The following is a 5,937-nucleotide window of genomic DNA, read 5'->3' as shown; positions in this document are numbered from 1 at the left end:
GAGCGCGACTCCCAAGGGAAAAGAAAAGGCTAGGTGGCAAATGGTAAAACCAATGTTGGGCATTGCTGGAGAAGCTTTACTTAAGGCGAACTGTCAAGGGGTGCCCATTATAGCCCAACCGCGTAAGGGACGCAAAATCCGGGAACATAACACCGATATGACGGAAACTAGGGCGGCAAGAGTGGAACAAAACACCAGGCATAAGGCCGAGCCTTCCACCCTTTACCAAGTATATAGATGCATTAATTAAGTAAGATATATTGTGATATCCCAACAAGTAAACATGTTCCAACAAGGAACTACATCTCCATGTCCCAACAAGGAACAAACTTCGATCTTCACCTGCAACTAACAACGCTATAAGAGGGGCTGAGCAAAGCGGTAACATAGCCAATCAACGGTTTTCTAGGACATGGTGGGTTAGAGGTTGAACATGGCAATTTGGGTGGCTGACAAGCAAGTGGTAGGCATCGTAGCATTGGCATGGCAAAAGAGCGAGCAAACTAGCATAGCAAAGATAGTAGTGATTTCGAGGGTATGATCATCTTGCCTGAAATCCCGCAAGGAAGAAGAACGAGTCCATGAAGAAGACAAACGGACGTAGACGAACGGATCCTCACAACCTCGACGTTATCGGAACCAACCCGAAGAAGCAATCACCGGAAAAGAAGCACACAACATAGTAAATAACCAACACATCAACATGGCATGATGCACAAACGAGTATGATGCATGTCCGGTTTAATGAAGCATGGCATGGCAAGGTGCACAAGCAGTTCTACAAATTAAGTGGAGATCAATATGCAACGAGTTGCATATTGACGAAACACCACAACAAGTTATTTAGTTTGATTTCGTTTATGTACTCAACAATATTAAATGTTGGTTAACATGGCAAGAGATGAAGCACAACGAAACTACCTATCTAGGCAAGTTTAAATGAGGCCGGAAGCAACGAACAACAATTCCGGTAAATCCCCATAGCATATTTTAGATTTGGTACTGTTCTGCCCTAAACAATATTTTAGAGTTGTTAAACATGCAAGATGAGTGCACCATGTTAAACTAGACATTTTTCTACCCCATTTACATATAAAGTTTATTAAAATTGGAGTTACGGTTATTTAGTTATGAAATAAAGCATTTTAGCATGGCATAGGAGCAAATTAATGTAAACAGCATTTTTATCATCTCAAACATAGATGAAAGTTGGATATTATTAATCTACACAAAATTCTGAGCAAGTTTTATATATAACTTATTTTAATCCGATGCACGGTTAGTGAGTTATTAAATGCATGAACTAGGGGGACTAAACTGTAAAACTGGCAGTCTCAGGAATAATAGGAAAAATCGCAGGCGCTGAAAAAAATACTTCACGGGCCGAATCTGAGGAAGCCCAACAGCGAAGGAAAAAAAGATAGAGGAGGGGGCGTTGGGGGCGGCTCACCCTGGGCCTGGCCCGGTCGGAGGGAGAGGCAGGCCAGCTGGGCTGGCGCGGTGTGGAGGAGGTGGCCCGGCTGGGCCTGGCGCTGCGGCCCACGCGGCTGGCGAAGGGAGCTGGGGAGGAGGCCAAGCGAGGCCGGCGCTGGAGATGGGCCTGGAGGCGGTTGAGGCTTGGGCTCGTCCCGCTCCTCGATCCCGCCTGGATCGAGCGAGGGGGTGCAGGGGCCGCGGTCAACGGTTGAAGGGGAGGCGGCCCATGTGCGTGCGGCGGCGGATCCGGGCATGGGGAGAGGCGTGATGCAGGCGGGGCGGCGCTGCTTGGTCTCCGGCGGCGACGGCAGACCATGAGGCGGGGCGATTGGGTCAGCGCGCAGGGCCCACGGGAAAAACGGCGCGGAGGACGAGAAGAGGCGCACACGGGAGGGGCGCCATGGGTCTTGACTCGATCGAACGAGGAGGAGAAGGGGGCACGGTCAACGCTCGAGGACGAGCGGGCGAGCGGGTGCCTCATCCTGGAAGAAGCAGAGGACGCAGGCAGAGGCAGGTGTTCGACGGCGCTCCTCCGCGCAGATCGGGACGACGGCGATGGCTTGGCGTGTCTCCGGCGAAGGAGGGAGGCGGATCCCATCGAAGATGGAAGGATCCGGGCGGTGGGGGCCGGATCCCGCGGGATCCGTCGTCGGAGCAGGGCGGCAGCAGGGAGCCAACGATGTACTCCATGGCGGTGGCGGCGAGGAGCACTGCAGGGGAGAGGAGAGAGGTTAGGGAGAGGCAGGGATATGAAGAGGAGGGCGGCGGAGCTGTCCTGAGGCTCGGCAGCGGCGGAGATGACCGGCTGGGCTGCCACTCGGGTTGGCGTGGCAGCGAGGCAAAGGAGCTCGTGCCCCTTGGTGACGGGAGGCTCGGGCACGGCGTCGCTGCACCGACGGGATGCAGGCGTGGCTCGCAGATCGAGGAGGGCCAAGGGGAGCTCCTCGCTCGGGCGTCGGGTGAGCACGGGGATGGAGGTGAGGGGGCCGGCCTGGAGCTTTGCCAGAGACGTCCGGGCACAGCTGCGCTGGATTTGCTGCTGCTTGCGGCACGGGGACGAGGACGGGGGAGCTCGTGCTCCTGCCGGGCTCCGGCGAGGCTGGCTCGTGGTCGCTGCGGGACAGCTGGATCCAGGGCCTCGGTGGGATTGGTTGGCTGGAAATGACTGCGCGAGAGGATTGGGCAGATGGATCGGGATGGATCCCGAGGTGAAAGAGGACTGGCGGCGGCGGCTGGGAGGATGGGACAAGGGCCCTCGGTTTTAGGGTTTTGTCCAAAGAGCACTAGGAGTATATATATAAAAAGGAAAAGGAAGACATTTAGGGGCTAAACCGTCCCTCCAGATAAATCGAGCGGTCGAGAAAAATAGGGTAGGAAGTCCAACTAACAAAACGGAGACGTTTTGTAGATGTTTGGGGATGATCCGGACACAACGGTGGCGACAGTCCGGGTCGGGTCCGGGACAGATTTCGGACGCGCGCGGGAGGAGGTCCGCGGGCATACGAGAGAGGTTAGGTAGGGCCTGGTAGTGAGAGGTAGTGCAGAAGGCAGAGGGCTGCGAAGAGAGAAGAGGAGAGGCCCGGCGACTGTTTCCGGAGACCGAAAACGTCCGACGTTAGACCGGCTATAATGCCGCTATAGTTTAACGGTTGGGCTATCAAACGAACTCCGAACGCGATGAAACTTGGCAGGCGGTCTACCTACACTATAATAAGACCGCACGTCAACTCTCATCCCATTCCGAGAACATTTTCCAGCCACTTATAAAATACTATTACGGACATGCCGCGGGCGCGTGCAAGTGTGTCTGGGCTCAGAACGGACAACGGAAAGAACGGGGGAACCCGGACGGATGCAAGTTTTGAAAACATGATGATGCAATGCACATGATGACATGATGAAATGCAACACGCAAGCCAATGACAAGACAACAACAACGAATAACTGAACGACACCTGGCACATCGGTCTCGGGGCGTTACAACACTCCACCACTACGAGAGGATCTCGTCCCGAGATCTAGAATGGTACCGGAGGGACAACGGAAGAGAAAGAGAGGAGAGGTAAAACTAAGTTGCTCCTTTGACGAACGAGTGAAACCAAAGAACCTTGCGAGGTTGAACTAATTCGAGAAAAGAATAGAACGAAGGAGAACAAAGTCGAAAACACTCCGTTAGAAACTAGGGACAAAGAGCATTGCGAAACCTTGAGGTTGAAGGGAAGATATATATTGAAAACGCGCCGGTTAAGGAAGGGGATCAAGGAAGACCAAATTCGAACAGCACTCCGGTTGAAAAGAGATGCAAGACTTGATAAGATGAAAAAGAACTTGAAAGAAAAAGGCAAGACACTCCGGTTAAATGGATAAGCATGAAAAGAACACGATCCTCACGAATCGAGATGGTGAGTGAAAAGAGCAACGTCACAATGCCTCCGGAAGAAAGAATAGAAGATAGGTCATTGGAATAACAGAATGGAGGGGGAAATGGCAACTTCTGCCACAATTGAGCTTGGAAAGCACTCTTCCAAGAAGGTTACAACGGGGTTGTTGGGAAAAACCAACAACGAAACGAATAAGCTTGTAGTGGGCTTATGGAAAACATCTCAAAATTATGAGGTGACAACCGGCCACTAACGGAAACGATTGCTAGCTTTAGATCGACGAAGAGATGAACACTTCTTCCACCAAGATGATAAAGAGATAACTTGGATCATTGGCAAGCACCACAAATAGCAACATTCCAATGGAAGGCTTTTAGGTGAAATATAATCCAAGATAACTCCAATGACGAGATTAATGGATTTAAACTACCTCATTCTTGATAATTTGTGAATCATGAAACACGAAGGGAACATTATCAAGAATAACATAATACACCTCAAAAGATAAGGTAGAAAGAATTGCACTCCGGATAGCAAGATGAAGAATGCTTGAGTTTCTTAGAAAAGAATCTCGATGAACACTTCGAGAAGAAATATAAATCCTTGATGAACCATCATGTAGAACTTCCATGAAGAACCCCGGTAACAAAAAGATGATCAAGACGAAATGAAGGAGAAGTTGAAAACACAAGTTAAACCCTTGTAATGATTTAGATGAATCTCCGCAACGAGATAAAGAGAAAACTTGGCACTCCGGTAAAGAAAGATGAGCAAATGGAAACAAGAATTTGATGAGCCTCAGGAATAAGGAATTAATATCTTGGGTGAAACAAGAATAAGAATTACATTATGCTTATCCTTCACCATTTTAAAATTGATGACAAGCAACGGATTTGGCATACTACTTATTCTCGTAGAAAGGATTAAGATAGATATTGCGCAAACTTGAGAAAGTCTTCAACGATCCACCGGTAGAATTTAGAAAGCACGAATGCATAGATATGATACACGAAGGAAGAAAACTCTTGAACGAACCACCGTAAGAATTAAAATAAATGAAGTAAAGGGATGAATCACCGGTTAGAATTAGCAAATACACGAAGATGCTTGAGAGGATTTAGATACATGAGAACGATGAGATCACGAGCTGATTAAAGATCACTTGAACGAAGCACCGGTATGATTTAGAGTATGCGAGTTGAAAGCTGGACTGAATCAATCTTAGATGATGGGCTCCGGATAATCTGACAGAAAATACTCTGAATTACTCCGGATGAGTGAAAAGAATTCTGACAATCGAAAACAACTATGAGAGGATGGCAACAAGCTAGAATCACGAATCTTGAAGAGAAAAGAGCAAGATTAAGGAGAAATCCCTCTTCGGTCTGCACATGTTGAGAATGATGACGAGAACCACCAAAATTGTTGAGGCACTCCGGGATGAAAATTAGAAAGGTTGAACCAACGATGAAAAGAATTTGAAAGATCTTGGAGAAGGACATATGACTGATGATAATTCATTCTTACATCAAACTTCGAAAAGAATTTGAGAATCGCTCGTGATAATTAGAAGAGTCAGGTAAGATCCTGGGAAAAGACCTATGGGTTAGGGCCCACTCAAAAGAACACCGTTGAAAAGATTTAAAAGAGATGTTGCACCGGTTGAATTAAATGACTTGAATGAGATACCAATCTCGAAAGAGCTTGAACGAATGCAGAGTGGAAACACGAATCTTCGAGATATCTTGAGCACTCCGGAATAACAAATAGCGAGACGTGAATGAATATGAGGAGCATCGTCAAGAGAAGGTATTTGAAACGAGAAAAGGGGATATAATCGACAAATCTTGATTTGAATCCACCGGAGAAGAGAAAGGAATGAGGAATGACGAACTTGAAGCTCCATTAGAATCTTCATGAGAATCACCGGATAAGAACATTGACGGAAAAGAATGGAGAAACTTCCCATCAATAAAATGGATACTCGATTAAGAAATCTGAGTCCTTGAAGAAAAAGGGGTGGGAGGGCGGGAAAACAAAACAACTTGGGACGGATGAAACAAACACCGTTGAGAGAACT

This window comes from Triticum aestivum, chromosome 3B (assembly GCF_018294505.1).
Source record: "Triticum aestivum cultivar Chinese Spring chromosome 3B, IWGSC CS RefSeq v2.1, whole genome shotgun sequence".
Lineage (NCBI taxonomy): Eukaryota > Viridiplantae > Streptophyta > Magnoliopsida > Poales > Poaceae > Triticum > Triticum aestivum.
The sequence above is the reverse complement of the archived record's forward strand: the minus strand, read 5'-3'. Positions refer to the sequence as shown.